At 37.4% G+C, this 18,423-nt stretch overlaps 1 protein-coding gene and 1 long non-coding RNA gene across 5 annotated transcripts in view; one reads left to right on the top strand and one right to left on the bottom strand.

Moving 5' to 3' along the window:
• Nucleotides 1–16,190, bottom strand: part of ZNF652 (zinc finger protein 652) — a 96,366-nt gene extending 80,176 nt beyond the window's left edge. The window contains exon 1 of one of the 3 annotated variants that reach the window (XM_072646121.1): nt 16,072–16,190. The gene's annotated coding sequence lies outside the window, so the exon portion shown is untranslated. The remainder of the gene's footprint in view (nt 1–16,071) is intronic. The other 2 variants (XM_072646120.1, XM_072646122.1) reach the window with 2 other exon arrangements.
• A 237-nt stretch (nt 16,191–16,427) lies between these two features.
• Nucleotides 16,428–18,423, top strand: part of LOC140528348 (uncharacterized) — a 29,254-nt gene continuing 27,258 nt past the window's right edge. For both annotated transcript variants that reach the window (XR_011975150.1, XR_011975149.1), the window contains exon 1: nt 16,428–16,720. This is a non-coding gene — a long non-coding RNA (uncharacterized lncRNA). The remainder of the gene's footprint in view (nt 16,721–18,423) is intronic.

The raw sequence follows: 18,423 nt of genomic DNA, 5'->3' as shown, positions 1-18,423 counted from the left end.
TCTTTCCTGAAAAGTGCTTCAGCTATGCTTTTCCTGTCATCTAAACTGTTACCCCCATCTCCAATCACTGCCTTTTGAAATTCTACCCATCTTTCCAGGCCCATTTCTTGGAGGTAGTGTCTAAAGACACCGGATTCATCCAGAATTTGTCTCTCAATTCAAATGTCATCTCTTTCTTGAATCCTTGCTTTGAGTCATATTATGTGTCATCTCCCTAACTGGATTGTAAGCTACCTGAAAGCAAAAAATATGTCTTATATTTTACTATTCCCTTAGTATCTTGAACACAGCAGTATGCAACAATTAGTATGAATAAGTTCACAATCTAATAAGAGACAATTTTAGTTGAACTAAGAGATTTTATTTAAAATACTATGCCTCTTCAATTCACCTTTAAAAAAAAGCAAGCAGTATTTCTGACACCACCTTTCCAAGATCTATTTAGTATAAAATAAATCTGTGCTATTCAGAGGAAAGACATCAATAAAATGTATTTTTTAAATTATGTTAAGGAAAAGGCAGGCAATAGTTATAGATTTCATTTAACTTGTATGAAATAAAATTTAGCCAGAGCAAAGCCAATGATACTACATCTTTATTTCTGTATCTATCTATCTATATCTATTGGATGATGTTAATTTTTTCCCACCACATGCCCTGCCAAGGAAAAATTTCAAATTTATACATATTGAAATGTATATGTATAAGTTTGTATGTATATGTATATTTATACAAAAATATGCAGATTTATACAGTTTTAGGTACTAAATTCATCCCCAAAAAGAGTCTCACAATAGTAAATGTACAGCAGACAAATGTCCAAGTAGTAATACATCTATTACAGGATTCTCTTTTAAGGATTCCTGCATTTCCTCCATCAAGTATTGTTAAACACCGCACCGCAACATTTCTCAGGGCAAGACACTACAGACAATGAATACATCCAGCTAATAGACTTTTGAAGTTCCATATATATTAGTTTCTTATTTGGAAAAGTAGCTATTTATCATTTGGCTTTCAGAAAAAGCCATACATGGTTGCTGCAAAAGACATCTAAATGTAAGGATAATACTTCTGAAGGTTTTAAGTCATTTTTTAAAACTAAGAAAATAAAGAACACAGATTCTTAACCCTACCTCAGAAGGCGTCCTTACACAAAACTTGCTATTTATGTCAAAGGTAACTAACATCCATTTTGCTTCAACAAATTTCAGGTATTCACATACACACTGTGTTTGTAAATGCATGCTTTGTTACAGCTTCTATGCAGAAACCAGTGGAATTGAAAATGGTCAGACAGAATCTGACCAAGCATAGAAAATATCTAGAGTCAGGATTTTTAAACATTGGTTGATTTTTTAAAAGAATAAACATTTCTACTGAGCTTACAAAAAGTAAAAATGTTAAAATTAACTAATTTAACTGTTTTTTAAGCAACTCAAGTTGTCTTTTTAAAATAAAAATAAGCTCTGAAGCAAATTTTTTGACTCATCTGTAAATGAGCTATAAATACAAAACTAGAAGATATCAAAGTTGGCTAGCTAATTCTCTCATATTAACCAGCATGGTTAATTAAAAATCAAACTGTTACACACATTTTATTACACAAAAAATCTGTCCCACATCATATTCGCTAAGGATACATAAAATGAACATAAATATGAAAAAAGGACAAAGAATGGACAATGGAATAAGAGCTTTTGATGACTTTAATTATAAACTTACCCCCTAATGCTGGAAAGTGAAGAAATTCTGTTGAAACATATAAAATGTAATTCCTCACTGCCCAATGAAAGCAGAACATGTGCACATAAAAGACAAACTATATACACATTTATGTAAAGGTTGGAGGAGGGTTGCAAAGGACTTTAAAAGTCAGAGGAGTTTGCACTTGATCCTAAAGGTAATAGAGAAAAACAGCCAAATTCTTAAAGTGGCCACTGCAAAATGAATTTCTTTGGCCATAGCAAATTATGAAACCATTTAATAAGACAAGGTAGAATACGGAAAACCCACACCAATGACATTGCTTATCTTTTAAAGAGAATATTATAGCATAGCTTCCCCTTTATATTCAAACATAATACTATTGAAATGGTATACTATTATAGTTGAGAAGAGTAATAGAATTCTTTCACACAAAATAAACAGTTTGTCCTTTGCATCTAAAAATATAGCTAACAGGACTTGCCATTGTTTGAAGCTTTTGCTCTGTTTCAAAAGAGACAGCCTTCAGCCGTTGCTCAACATGAACAATGCACAATCTTTGACTTCTAAAGGCCAGAATTTCACTAATTTTAGGAGAATATTTTTTAAAAACTCAGGATTTACTGAAAAGTTTTTATTAAATTTTATTGATATCTTTTGTTTTTACCTCTTCTAAATTAATATATGTATACACACATGTATACATATGTACACAAATGTATAACATATATGTATATACAAACACGTCTTCTTTTTCCATAGAGCCATCTCTTATAACAAATAATAAAAAGAAAAGAAAAAAATCAGTTCAGGAAAACTTACAAATTTATTGAAAAAGTTTTAACATTATATAATGTTCCACACCTATACTGTCTCCCCCACCTCTGCAAAGAAGGCAGGGAGATACATTTTCATACCTCTTCTTCTTGGCCAAGTTTGGTCATTATAATTTCACAGTATTTAATTTTAACCACTGTATTGATGTTGTTCCATTTACAAAGCAGTAATCATTATATGTACGTGTATACACACACACACACACACACACATATACAAACATTCTTTCCTGGTTCTGCTTACTTGACTTTGTGTCTTTTCATGCTTCTCTGTATTCATCATATTCATCATTTCTTAAACTGCAATAATAGTCCATTACATTCATGTACAAAAACATGTTGAGCCATTGCCAGCTGATGGGCATCCATTTTGTTTCCAATTTTTAAATACTACAAAAAGTGCAGTCATAAATATGTTGGTGTATATTAGGGTTGTTCTTTTTTTAATTCTCCACTGGCCTCCTTGGAATATATGTCTAGCAGTGGAATCTATGGGTCAAAGGGTATGTACAATTTAGTCAGTTTTAACATAATTCCAGTTTTCCACAACGTTTAGGATCAACTCACAACTCCACAAAGCATTACTGTGACTATCTTTCCACAACTGATGGCTTGAGTTTTGTGAGAAAGTGGTACTTACTTTTTCCCCTGATTAAGACCAAATGATTCAATTCATCAATAATTCTTATTTAAAAAGATAATTATAAAGAAAATGGCTTCATATACAACTAAGGTTTGAAAATCAACAGATCTCTAGAAATATCCTGGCAAGCCAGGATTCACAGAGTTCCCTTTTTTGATCAAGTACACTGAAATATGGCCTGTGTTTACAACCAAGCCCTTTATTCTAATCCAGAGTTTGATTTTAGCACGTATAGTTGGTAGCCCAAGTCTCTCACTGAGTCTTTCCACTATTTCCCCTCAGCTGCCTCTCTTCCTAAATAAGCTATTGTTTATGTTTAAATCAGCTTCTTTCTGGGCTAAAAGAATTTGCATTGTATCACTTTAAAATCCAATTCTGAAATATTCATTAATCTCATGCAATTACTGTTTAATGATATCTGAAACAAAAATGCATCAGTTAAACAGTACAAGATTACCAGCTTTCTGAAAGGCATGACCTAGACAAAAGGGTAGAGTCAACCTTACATCTAAACCTAGGTTTTTGTTAAGTTTGGGGTTAACATTTCATATTAGATTAAGGTTACAGTGTATAAGTTTAAATATTTCCTCTACCTCAAGATGATGGGAAGAAATGAGCCATGAATCAGAGCCATTTTAAATGAGGTCATATTCTCTCTCTGATGTGAACATATTTTTCAAATGTAATTTGAACCCATTCTCATTTTCAACATTAGGTTTTAAAGAAATGCTACATTACCTAAGATTTAAATGTACTTTTCTTTTTAGTTTTTTGCCTTTAACAAAATGTGTGGAACATCAGAATTTTACAAAAACATCAGGATTATAATAGCAGATGGTTTTTCATCTGATTTTAACATTGTTATATCCCTAAATCTTTGCTGTGTATCATAGACCATTACTTTTTCCCTTTGTGGTTAACCTTCTAGATAACAGTTGTATTCCAAGATAATTTGGCTATAATCACCAGAGAACCATAAACAGCTTGTAAAAGAATAAGTTCTAGTCTACAAGACTTATACTAAAATAAAACCAGAGTGGCACATTCTAAACCTTACTACTTATAAAGTCATCTGGTTTAAGTCTTGACTCCGTTACCTCCAAAATAAAATATAAAATCCTGTTTAAAGTTCAAAGACTTTCACATCCTGGCCCCTCCATCAGCGCAGTCTTCTTACACCTTACTTACCCCCACATACCCTGAGATCTGCCATACTAGCCTTGCTATTCATTGCACAAGTCACTCCATTTTTCTAAATCAAGGTATTTTCAGTGGCTGTCCTGCCATGGTTGGAATTCTCTACTTGCTATCTCTGACTCTAGATTTATATGACTTCATGTCCCAAGCTAAAATCATAACTTCTACAATAAGCCTTTCCTAATCCTCCTTAATGCTAGTACCGTCCCTCTGCTGATTACCTCTAATTTATCATATGCGCGCTATATCACACACATATACACACATACACACACACACACACACACACAGAGTCATTCAGTTGTTTCAGACTCTTCTTGACTCTATTTGGGATTTACTTGGCAAATATAATGGAATGATGTGCCATTTCCTTCTTCAGCTCATTTTACAGATGCGGAAACTAAGGCAAAAAGGATTAAGTGACTTGCCTAGAATTACAGCTAATAAGTGTCTGAAGCCACATTTAAACTTAGGAAGACTCACCTTCCTGATTCCAGGCCTGGCCGTGTGTGTTTACCTTTATTTACATCACCACCACTTAGTACATAGTGGGTGTTTAATAAATGTTTACATACTGACTGATTCTCTAAAATAAATTAACTAAAAAATAACTTTATATACCAAAGCTAACAAAATCAATGCTGAAATTACTACTGACCTCATGCCATTATGTAACATGTCTCCTAGATTGGTACTTTTTCAAAAAAAAATTACATTTAAGTGATTGCCTAGAAGGCCAGAAAATTTTGATCAAACCAAGTTTTCACTGCCAAACAAATTTCAGGGAATCAACAAGTTCTGAAATAGTATAACGTTTAAATATTATAAGCCTAGGTCTCCCAGTCTTGTCAGTGTTTAAAGTTCACAGCTAAGTATAAAACAGTTGTTGTACTTGGTCAACTGCAGACACAGTAACAATGATCATGTCATCAGACATTTTACAAATTTAAATGAAAGTATCTTTATACTTATATAGATTTAAGTTTACATACTGTCATGTAGACAATTCATGGAAATGACATGACATTTTAAATATCAGGAGATGACTGTGGTAACTTTGTTGTGCATGATGTGCATTATCATTTCAGATACAATGATAAAGATAAATCTGAAGTTCATGAAAAAAGTATTTTCTAAAGTATTATCCTTATAAGTCACTTTTTCTCACATTAAGCTCATATTTTTTTTTTAAAAAAAGACAATATGAATTTGCTATTTGGGAATTTTCTCAAAATGTTAAAATTTCACCTTACCCTTTAAGGACACAGTAAAAATTAAATAGTACTACACCATTAGAAGCTTCCTTACCTATTTTACTTTAGAACATTAATTGTTTTCCCCTGTGGTACAGTTGGAGTTAACTTTTATTAATATTCTTCTAAACTACAAACTAAAACATCACAACTTAGGAACCAGCTATGATGTAGTTTTTTTTGGGTTGGTGGTAAACAAACATCAAATGCATAAATATATGTGTGTATATATACATATATATATATATATATATTCTCATTTTATCCTCAATATTGTAAAGTTGATTGCAAATATTAAAGCATTAGATAAATGCTAGTTATTATCATTATTATATCATTATCACATCTGATTTCTAAAATAAGACAGATTCAAAGCAACTAGATTTATTTTCTGATCAAACCAAGGTCACAAATACATACTTCTGCCTCCAAAGGAAAAAAAAAATCAATCACAAGAAAATGTCAAGATCTACCACTTTAATATCAACATGCCACTAATTTACCTGTTTCTGTGTCACTAAACAGGTTGTCTCTCCATATTCAGAATAGTGCACTGGAAAGAGCACAAGATTTGGAATCAGAGAAACTGGGTTGGAATTCTGGCTCTGGCACTACTCATGAGACAACCTGAACTCCAGTTTCCTCATCTATAAAATAAGGGAGCTGTGACTCAATGACTTGTAAGAACCTATTCAACTTTAAATCTATACATCATCAATGTTCTCCATCTTCACCTCCACCTCTTTAAACCTCTATATTCCACCAGAGGCAGTTAATGGTACAATGGTTAGAGTAGTGGACTTGATTTCAGAAGACCTGAGCACAAATACAGCCTCCAATATCTACTAGTTGTGTGACACCAAGCAAGTCAATTAGCCTATGTTTGCCTCAGTTTCTGCCATCATAAATTAATAAGGTTAATGACAGCACATACTGCACAGGGCTGTTACGTGGAATAAATAAGGCATTTGTATTTGAAAATACAGTACAACAGTACCTGACAGGTATTAGGTACTATATACATGTTTACTCCCTTTCCCTTCTCTTTCCCCTCAGGGCTTAGTTCCAGGACAAATTCCTACAAGAGGCCTTTGTTATTAGTCTTATTAGAGTCCCTTCTCCTCCAAATTATTTTATTTCGTACTTATGTGAGCTCATGTGGTTTCTCCTCAGAATATAAACTTAAATGTGAATTACTTGGGACAAGCAATAATTTTGATATGATTTCATTTGAGATAGCAATGGTCATGCATATATACATACTACTGCTCACTTTGACCAGGTGAAACCAGATTGAACTAGCTTCCCCATCTTTAGTTAGTTGTCATTTGAGTGATGGGTTACATGCCATACATATGTTCCACTGCTTTCTTGTGTTTTTAGTTCTGTGGTTTTTAAAAAATGGCTATGTCTTCAAGCAAACATGCAAAAGTTGTAGCTCTTAAAAGAATATACTTCAATGGCTATTAGTGACATTTCAGAGACTAGTGTAGAAAAATCAATTGATTGAAGGATCATTCAAGCTCACAATGAATTATAATCAGTCCTATCAAAGTGTAGTCAAAAGTGAAAAATGCAAAAACTGACAAAACTATTGTTGCAAAACAGCCTAATTAATCTTCAGAAAAGAAGCAAACATCTTCAGAGAACCTGACAGCTAAAGGGGTTGCTGATTCTTCTACAGCAACAGGCAGTTCTCAAACTTTTTGGTTTCAGGACCTTGTTATACTCTTTAAAATTATAGAGGTCCCTAAGAACTTTAATTATATGAGTTATACCTATTGATATTTTACCATATTAGAAATTAAAACTGCTAATATAAGCCTATTTATGAAAAATATATTTTTTCCAAAACAAAAAATAGTGCAAAGAGTAGCAATGTTTCTGACATTTTTGCAAATCTCTTTAATACTGAACTTACTAGAAGACAGCTGAGTTCTCAAATCTGCTTCTGTAGTCAATCTGTTGAGATGTTGGTTTGGTTGTCAAATTGATCTGCCTAAAGTGCACATCTATTAAAACAAACTCCAGGGGCTCCCCTACCAGAATCAAATACAAAATCCTGTTTAACTGTCAAAGCCCTTCATAACCCAACTCCTTCCTACCTTTTCCAATCTTCATACACTTACAACACTCCATATAACTCTGTGATTCAGTGACACTGGTTTCTTAGCTATTCTTCAAACACAACACTCCAACTCTGACTCTAATCATTTTCTCTGGCTGTTCCTTACTCCTGGAACTCTTTCCCTCCTAATCTCCACTTCCCCGCTTCCCTGGTCTCCTTAAGGTCTCAGCTGAAGTCCTACCTTCTGCAAGGTTCTTCTCCCAATCCTTATTAATCTTTGTGCTTTCCCACTTAGACTACCCTCACTTTATCCTGAATATATTTTGCTTACAGAGTTGTCTGCATATTGTCTTCCCACTTAAGACTGTGAACTCCTTGACAGCAAGAACTTTGTCTTTCATTTTATCCCTAGCATTTATCACAGTGCCTGGCACATGGTAGGTGCTCAACACTAGAGTTAACTGACTAATTGGTTGACATATATGAAGAAAATCCACTTTCATAAAGATAGGCAGGTGGGAAATGGAGTATTTGAAAGTCCTTTTCCTATAATATAAATACACCCCTTTGATACTACACCAAAACTCAACAAGTGATAGTTGACTAAAGATTTGTTGCAATGTGATTGTGAAACCAAATCAATGAGATTTTTGCACTGTTACATTACATTAAAATCCACTGATCTATCTTGCACTTTCAATGAATCTTTTAATCATGCATAATGTTGTAATACTATGCATTGGTCATTTTGAAAATATTAGTTCAGTGAATTATACAGATCTTCTAAATGTGGACATATTTCATGATATAATATCAAAAAAATAGTATTCATGAATATCACTTACCACTGTCATCAGAAGTCTTTACATATTGGACAGCCAAGCTCATGATAGCAAATACAAGATTCCCAAAATCTAATTTTCACTTCAAAGTTCAAATTTTATCACTGGCAAAAAATACTGTCAGTTGTTTTCCTTGAAGACAGAGAGTCAGTTGAGAAAATATCTGCCAAAATCATTCCTTTAAGTAAAAATATTGTTCTATGAAAAAAAGTGGCTAGTTTAGGTCACGATTCTCACAATCATACAACTGCTTTTCCTTAAGACATGCTACTTTAGTATGTAGCAGAAATGATGTTTTATCCATATATCTCATTTTGTCATGTAAAATATTAAAAATAGTGTTCTCAAATGGTGAGATTTTTTCAAAAATTAGTCATTTTTATTGCTTCATTAAGGATATTCTTAAGTAAAACTACTTTTTTTTAAACTTGGAGTGAGTGGCAACCGAGAATACAATGAGCACTGATACAGTTTAGTGCTACTCCCTTGATTTGTGCTAAGACATCAATAGTGTTATCCACTATCACTTTTGCACCACCAGTGCAAACGTCAACACAGTTGCTCCAGGATAAATAAATAGATTTTAAAAAGCTACTCAAAATTTTAAATATTTCAAGACCACATGTGTTTGCTATCAAGCACTAACATGAAAGAAATTCTTCTTGGATGGTTAGTTGATGCTGATATTAGACAAATACCAGTAAAACAGCAAATCCAATCACACGTATAGATTTGTTATTTCTAAGGCAAAAAATACAATTTTGTAGAAAGACATTAACTCAGTCTTTATGTCTGTAGATAAATCTTTAGGTTCACAGGTCATATGGCCTTTGGAAATCTCCACTGCATTCTTGTGAAAGAAAGAGATGAAAAAGTAAATAATTTTAGTATTATAATAAAAATAGTTTTGTCCTCAAGGATTTAAAAAAAACAAAACAATATAAAGCAAAATAGCCTCAGGGTTTCCCAAGGATCCTCAGACCACTCTTTGATAACTGCTACTCAACAACATGATGTGGGCTTCTTAAAAGTTGGAAGACCAGTGGGAAAACCAGTTAAAAAAAAAAAAGATGCCAATCGTTGCTATGAAGAAAAAAAGCTTGTCATGGACAAGACAACACAAAAACTAAAACACCAAAAATTGGGAAAAGGTGATTTTTACTGATGAAACTCACTTTTTCATTTAAGAGTATACTAAAACCACTGTGAGAGGAAGTTCAGATGAGCCTGTAAGATGTGTGCATTTTCATCAGACTGTAAAACAACATCCACCCCTAAAGAGTATTTTAGAGATTTTTTTTTTCCACTTCCAATGGGTTTGGAAATCTTGTCTCCAAGAAGAGAATGATGAACTCTGACAAATATAGCAATAAACGAAGAAGTAGAATTTTTCAGGCATTAGAAATTCCCAAATGAAAATGAAATACTGCCATGCAGCCTTGAACATGCCACATGTCATGAAAGGTTAAAAACTGTTTTCAAGAGATAGATAAATATGCTTCAATGACTGGATAATTTATCTGATTTAAACCTCAAAGAAAATCTAGAGGTCTACCAAAGCTAGACTTAGGATAAAAAAGTAGTAAGATTTACTCTATAAGCCAATAATTATTTTACTTTGTCCCCATTAAGGTGCACACTATTCTAAGGTCCTTTAAAGCAAATACTGTTTTTCCTTTTTGCCTTTCTTTGTATCCTAAACAGCCAAGTAGAGCATTTGGTACATGGTAGGTGCTTTAAGAAATACTTGTCAAACTGAACTACACACTAAAATCTACTTAAGTAATATGTGATAAGGTAAAGAAAATAATTTCAATGGTCCAAAGGGAAATCTGATGATTGTCACCATGTATTCAAATTTTAGTCTTACTCTCTCTCCCCAACACCCCTACTCACATATACTGAGCCATCTAAAACTTATAGTTCTATACCTATTAATAGACAAAGGCATCCCACTGCAACCTCCAGGAAACCCAAGAGAGTCAAACTTATGATACCACTCCCATTACACTTGAAAAAACTATGCTATGCAACTAATCTTTTCTATTACTAAACCTTTCTTACAAGTGATCCCTTTCTACAACTATTCACTGGCACCTGCAAACTTACAAGACAAAAGTAGCAAATTCACTTGAACTTAGTGCAGCAAAGGTTGCAAAAAGGAGGGACAGAGAAACCATATATGAAAAGTTTAGAATTACTTGGCAAAATGCAATTTTTTAAAAACATGTAATTCAATCATTTATATAGTTTATAAAATTCTCTGGGTCCCCAAGTAGAAGAAAAGGTGCTTTTTAATTTTTTATGATCTTCTGGGTATCTCCTCTGTACTAAACATTTTCTAATTTTGCGTATTAAATTATGTCCAAGCTTCATCTCCCCTACATGAAATCAAATCCAGCCTCAGAAAGTTACTAGCCGTGTGATACCAGGGAAATCATTTAATCTGTCTGCTGGTTTCATTAACCATAAAACAGGGATCATAACAGCATCCATCTCACTGCATTGCTGTGAGTATCAAATGAAATAAATATCTGTAAAGTACTCAGCACAGTATCTGACACATAGTAGGTATCTGTGTTTCCTTCCTTCCTTCTTTGAAAATGAAAAGTCTTCTAGATAAGAACCTCTATTTTATTTCATATTCATTTCCCCAGAGCCCACTGCAAGTGTTCTTGCAAATAGTAGACACTTAAGTGTTTATTGAATTGAATTACCCTGGGCCCACATACCACACAGTATTATGTTTCTGTTCTATATTTTGATCTTGCTTAAAGTTTGGGAAAGAACTCTATTAAAGTTAAGTTGAATGAGAAAGCGCTGTGGTTTATCATGCACTAAGATAACTAGTTTAAAAAATTCTAGGCAGTTCCAATAACAAAGAAAAAGTAGATCCCGTTGCAAAGAAACCAAATGCATTAACTATGAATCTATATTATCACCAAAAAAAAGTCTCTAGGAATTTTTGTGGTTTTAATGCCATTAATCATGATAAAAAAATACAACAATGACAAAATAATCCAATCCTACAGAAAACCTGCTTTAAAAGCTATTTCATGGAAAAACTTCTTGTGCCCTTAGATTCAATTTTCAATCTACTGCATAGGAGCACTTGAATTACAGGAGAAAAGAAGAAATTTAATGCCAAATTCCACCATAAAATTGCATTCCTGGCTAGAAATAAAAGACAGAAAAACAAATATATTACCCACATAGCTAACTTGAGAGAGAGAGAGTTGTTAGAATGTGACAGATGCTTTTCCCCATCTTCTCCATGTTAAAGTAAAAAGGCTAAAGTATTCCATTCCATATTCTGGAAACAGGAGTTTATGCTGAGAAACCTCCATTGGCAAGAGTAGTTCCACAACAGCAGAATGTCATAAGTATTTTAAAAATGAAAAGACTAAGCAATCCTGTATCAAAAATCAGATTAATTGTAAAGTAAGTGTCTGATGTGTCTCTACTGATTCCACTAAGCACTCTACTGCCTGCACTAACCACGAAAATTTACACAAGGCTTTCCACGTGATTCAGCTCTGGACACAGAACTCATTGAGACATGTTAATGTCCTAAAACACCCCTTTCACCACATAAGCTCTGAATAGGCTTAAACAAGCACTGCCTGTGGGTAACACTGTAGAATTTGGAGCAGAGTTTTATTGTCTCCACCAAGTTCAGCTAGCCATGGAGCAACAAATCAAAGTTCCAAAAAGCACCTGCAAGATTCAGTTATGCTCCAAGTCAAATATTTGCAACTTTTTGTGCCCCAAATCTGCATAAAGAAAGTATGTGGATCATAGGCTTTTAACCTGTAAATCTACTGCCTGTTAGTGAGCCAAAATAAACTATAGTTCCATCCCACTAGATCACTTGCTTCCTTCGGCTAAAAAGTCCCATTCTCCTGCCCACAAAAGATTTTTTTCACTAACCTCTCTACCAGAACAAAACTCAAATGCTGAATTATCTAGTATGATCTGACAGCTGACAAAAAATTCATCTTAAGTGGTTAACACAAGATATTCAATCTCTGTGAGGAAATGCAAAGCAGTCCCCCTTCATTAGAATCATTCTCAAATATGAGAAAATGTAGTATTCTTTTTGGCAGTAACTCAACTGACTTTTTAGAACAGAGGAAATGAAACTAAGGGTCTACCCAGATTTCTTGAACTAAATTATATTAAAAAAAAAAACCCTTCAGAATTGATAGTCAATTTCTTGTTCATATTGCAGCTTACTATACCATGCTTCAAAAAGTTACAAAAACATTACTTTTTTGCTATAGAGTTGAAAAGTATTTTCTTACCATACTACTTCCAAAACTCAGAGAGCAAAATGGAAACAATCTTGTGCTTCACTAAATCAGATCTGAGACCACAGTGTGCAGAAAGTAGGTGTTGTTCTTCTGAGTAGGAGCTGCTGATCTGAAACCTCCTAAGGGAAGGGTGTCTGAAGAAGAGAGTGTCAAAGAAACTAAGGCAAGCTGTTTGTATTAATGAGAGTGAACTGCTGGCACCACTACTATCTCAAGAGTTTCACTGCTATGCAATTGTTTTCCAGTTTCCAAGCTCTAAACCTGGCAAAGAAGCTACTGTTCTCACAGCCATACATGTTATATGATCAGCTGCTCTGTGGTGTGTGGGTGTTTAACTAGGTAAGTGAATGGCTAGAAAAGGTTCTGCAATATTAAACCAAGGAAGCACATTCTCCCCTGAGATTTTAATGCTCTCAACAGGCTGTCATTACACTATGCCAACAACCAAAAAAACACCATACTGGAAATTTTGAAATTGTTTGACTTCTTGAAACTATCTTCATCAGTAAAAGTGAAGGTGTGAATAAACAAAGAACATAATACAGCTGATGAAATAAGCCAGTTAAACAAACGTTTATAAAATAATTGTTTTTTAAACTGTGACATTTGCACCATCAGCATGTCACTTGACTTTATTACCTTATATTAATTAACTAATTGTTAGGTGACTATTGAGATAAATAGTGTCCTTTAGGTATGTGAAAGTGATTTTTTTTAAATCAAGATTCAAACGGGATCTCTTGCTTTTAAGAGCTGATTAAAATCATGATCAAAACCTAACATTTTAGAAACACAAAAGACATTAAGACTAAAATATTAAGAACGTCAAAGGATTCCTAAAGTTTCAACTGAACAATATTACTAGAATTGTAAACTAGTAGGGTTTGGAACTGAGTTCAATATGATTTGTATAATTTCCAGGACAACATTCAATGTAGTTGAGAATTTAATAAATTCTTTTTGATGGTTCATGACATTTCACCAAAAGATATCTGATTTCACTCTTTACCTGCTGGTTGAACTAGTAATGTTCAATTCCTAGGTGTGGGTGGACTCTAAACATGAATCTAAATTCCCTTACTATTAGTGCAAATCTATCTCTAAAAAGCATTTTTTCCCCTGTTCATTTAAATACCTACCAAAATTACTGATACTTGGCACCATTTATAGGTAATTAATCCTAGAATTTCTGGATATTCAAGAGATGATTCAAATGGCTACATCCAGAAATAAAAAGCCCCCAACTATATTAAATAAAGTTGTAGAAAACTCTTAGCAGGCTAAATACACTGCTATAGGAAAGAGTCTCTTTTTGACAAATTAAGAGCAATCAACTCCAAGTCAACAAGATACAGACTCTTCTTAGGCATTATAAAAATAGGTCACAAACTCTTACCATACTCAAAATGAAGCAGATTTCACATATTTATCAGTCTACTGATATCTGCACAACTTGTTTTGACTTCCAACTTTAACTTTTCTTGGAGGGATTGCTTACATATCTTTTTGCTGTATTTTCATAGAGAAATTAATAGTTAACCAAAATATAACCTTTTAAAAGTATCTAATCTATCTTATTTATTATAGATAAGAGGCTACAAAGTAAAACAGATGCTTTAAAAAATAAAGCAATTGATATGATTCCTAGAAAGAGATACTTTCATGACCACTGGGATTCAGTTATACTTAGAGGTTACAAGGCTTACAAGACTATCTTAGGTACAAGTTCACAGTTAAGAAGAGCACATCCCAACTGCCAAAGCTGATGTGATATAACTCATCATTCACAAATCGATCTTGATTTAGAACATCCCTCCTCTTCACTACACGGAGCTCAGCAACAGCTCCTCCTCATTCATGGTGCATCTACCACTGTCAACAAAGCATGTGCCAATTGCCATTCCCAGAACAATAAAGGTTTGACCATCTTCCCAATATACACATATATATTCCCCCTCAAAACATCACCCATTTGTTCACTACCTCTGGCCTACAAATGTTAAAGGTAAAAGGAAATTTTTTTCCCAAAAAAACACACCATATGCCTCCAGATCAAACGGAAATACTATGTATTGCTATAATAATCTTTTCTCATCTTCTCATTACTAGAGTATGGCTGAGGCTTTCAAGAGATCCATGAGAGACAGCACAAGGCAGACTCTATGACAATGATCCTTGACTCTGGGGAAAGTCTAAAGGAAAAACAAATCCACTCACAAGAAGCACCCTAAGAAACTGGCTGAAGAGGGGTGGCATCTTCCAAACGTCAAGGCATACTCCAAAATATTTAAAAGCACATGCATCTCACACAGACACAACCCCACCACTCCTTGAACTGGCTCTTCTATGACTGAAGCTTTTCAGGAACCAGGAATTCAAGGTGGTTGCATGATCAAAAGATTCGGCACTTTGCCACGACAAATACATGCACTGCTAGATAACGCATTCAGAGAAATTTGAAGGTTGTATGTAGATTGCCCTGTGCAGAGGAATCCAGAGGCACCTGATCCACTCCAGACATCCTTTGACAGTGCACATGGTGTGTGGGGGAAGCAGCCGAGTATGACACTACCTTCAGAGTCTCCATTCTGGCAACCTAGAGCCAGGCTGGAGGGGAGGGGTGCCATTACCCGCTGGGGTGAGTGTGGTGCCGGGGGAAAGGGGTGTTCGGTGGATGCATTTTCTATCACGGTGGCACAGGCTCAATACTCCTTGGAGGTGAGAGGTCTGGGAGCAACCTCAAGGAGGGGAAGGCAAATATAGGTGCAAACTACCAGCTGCAGGGCAAGGAGAATGCTAGCAAGCGGACCTGGTGCAACCCCTCCCCCGCCCACCCACAACCCCCACAACCGATGCAACCCCCGCCTCTCCCCTAGGGCCTCGGGGGCAGCGAGCTTGCGGTATAAACAGGAGTCAAGCACCGCTTCCAAGGGGGTAGGTAGGAAGGACTAAGCCGGGAGCCCCCCACGCCACCCCCACACCCCCGTCATGAAAGCGCCCGGGGCCTCCCCGCGGGGCGGAGACCGCTCCGGCCTAGTGCGCGCAGCCGCCGCCTCAGGAAAGGGTTAACCCGGCCCCCGGAGCCAGGCCCGATCCCGGGGGGAGGGGGGGAGGAGGGGCGACGGGGGAGGAAGGGGTGCTGCCGGGAAGGGCCGAGCCGCGGGCTGCGGCAGCGGCGAGGTGGGGGCGGGAAGGGGCCCGTCCGTACTCACCCGGGCCGGCCGCCTGCGCCGCCTCCGCCGCCGCCTCCGCGGTCCATCCCTGCGGCGGGGGCCCTGTCGCCGCGGCGCTCGCTCGAGTAACCACCGCCCGCCCGCCCCGGGCCGGCCCCTCCCCCCTCCCCTCCCTTCTCTTCGCTTCCTTTCCCTTCACTCCCCAGCAGGCTCTCTGGCGAGGGCCGCTCCTCAGTCCCGGCCGCCGCCGCCGCCGCCGCAGAGCTACGTGGCCGCCGCTCCGACGTCTCGCGACTCCCTTCCGAGCGCGCGAGGGCGAGCGGGGGCCGGCGGGGCGGGCGCGCGGGGAGGGAAGGGGCGGGGGGGGGGGGGGGGCTCGCGTGTATGTGTGTGTATGTGTGGAGAGGGGAGGGAGCTCAAGAGGCAGCACGAGCGCCTTCCCCCTCCCCTCCCCTCCTCTGCCCCCCCCTTGCAAAGAGTGATTCCAACACCTCCCTCCCACTCACCCCCCCCTTGGCATCCCGACCGCTGTATAGCACCAGTGCGCATGCGCGGCCCCTCTGGGGCTGGCCCGGGCGCACCTTTTCTCTCTCTTGCCACAAAGTGAACGCTCTGCCGCCTAGATAACCGCCAACTCCCTACTCCACCCCCGCCCGCACCCCCCCTCCTCCCACTCTCCGGCGCCCAGGTAAAGGCGATAACCGCGCATGCGCGCCACCTTCCCTGGGGAGAAGGGTGGTCACTGGAGTAAGGGGAGTGGTCACTGGGGGCGTGGGGGAAGAGGAAGGTTCCAAAATTGGGGTTCTAGAGGGATCAGGTCCGGGTTAGGAAGAGAAAAGTGGAGCTTTAGGGCTTCCATTCAGGCTGGCCTTTACTGAGTGCCTAGTGTGTGCAAGGCCTTGCGCTGGTTGCTATAAGTAGGAGCAGAAAAGACTGTGTTCTTCCCCTCAGAGAGCCTGTAGTCTTGTGGAGGAGGCAGGCTAGGAATGCGCGAAGAGCAACATCTAAGTAACAGTCCGATACCCCAGAGAGAGGGAAGGCTCTAGGTAGTTGTTCAGTTATGTCCAGCTCTGTGATCTCCTGGATCATAACAGGGCCAATGCTCGGTACTGGGTTTTCTTGGCACAGATGCTGGTGTGGTTTGCCGTTTCCTTCTCTAGTGGACTAAGACAAACAGGGTTAAGTGACTTGCCCAGGGTCATGCACCTAGTAATTGTCAGAGGCCCAACTTGAACTCAGGTCTCCCTGACTCCAGGACCAGCCGCCTTGAGGTAGTTAGTACCTGCTAAAGGAACTGAAGGAGGGGAAGATACCCTGTGGGCTTGGGGAGTCAGTAGTAAAAAGGAAAGAAAATCTCCTGCAAGCAAAGAGAAGCAGAGAAGTGGTTTCAGGAGAGGAAAAGTTCTATGTTGAAATGGAATCCTAGAACCCTAACACTGTAAGGTAACTAGGGTTAAATTTGGTTGTCCTCTTTTCCTTAATTCATGTTTTTTGAATTGGACAGATGAGGTTGAGTTCCAGAGCTATCAGTGGTTTGAAGAAGGTCACACAGCTGTCATTGGTCACATTACTAACTCATTGTTAGAAATTAATAATATTACTAATGAAGTAACAAAAATATCCACCTTCAGAACAAAGGAACCAGTGTCCTTAATATAGATAATTGTGTATATATGTATGTATGTGTATACACACATACACATATATATACAAACATACAGATGTATGTACATATATACACACTTACGTATGTAAGGAATGAAGGTGTAGTTACCAAGAACAAAGGATCATCAAGATCAGCACTTTCCTTCCTCACCTCTATCCAACTCTTCCTTGAAGTTTTCCTACTCTCAAGTTTTCTATGAGAGAGAAGGGCCTTTTGCACTTGGAATTCCAACCACTGGTCCTTTATTAAAAGCACATTTTAGATTTTCCTACACTGAAGTCACCCTCTGTTTCTCCCGAACCTTTACAGTACAGGTGTTGCTCCCCAGGAGCAGAGAACCCCTGGGGAGTGAAACTTAGAGGGTGGGGAGAAATTGAACTTGACTCAAAACCACAAAAGGGAAAGAACAGAAATTTTATAAACATAAGAGTCTGATTTCCTGACTCTGAACCTTGCCCTTTCTAAGCACAAAGGAAGGTGCCTGATATTGATTCCAAATTCATATAAGCACCAAACCCCCAGTGCTTGTTTTCTTGTCAGTTTTGAACCAAATTATTCAGTTGTAGATATTTTCAGTGAATGACCTTTGAAAATGATATAACCAGTCAAGGAGAAAATGTTCCGATACCCTGGCTGAAATCCTTAGTGGAAAAATACTTAAGTAATAGTGAGAGGCATTTAGTTAGATGTAAGAAAGAACCTGGTGTTAAGACTAGTGAACCCTT

This window comes from Notamacropus eugenii, chromosome 2 (genome assembly GCF_028372415.1).
Source record: "Notamacropus eugenii isolate mMacEug1 chromosome 2, mMacEug1.pri_v2, whole genome shotgun sequence".
NCBI lineage: Eukaryota > Metazoa > Chordata > Mammalia > Diprotodontia > Macropodidae > Notamacropus > Notamacropus eugenii.
The sequence above is the reverse complement of the archived record's forward strand: the minus strand, read 5'-3'. Positions and strand labels throughout refer to the sequence as shown.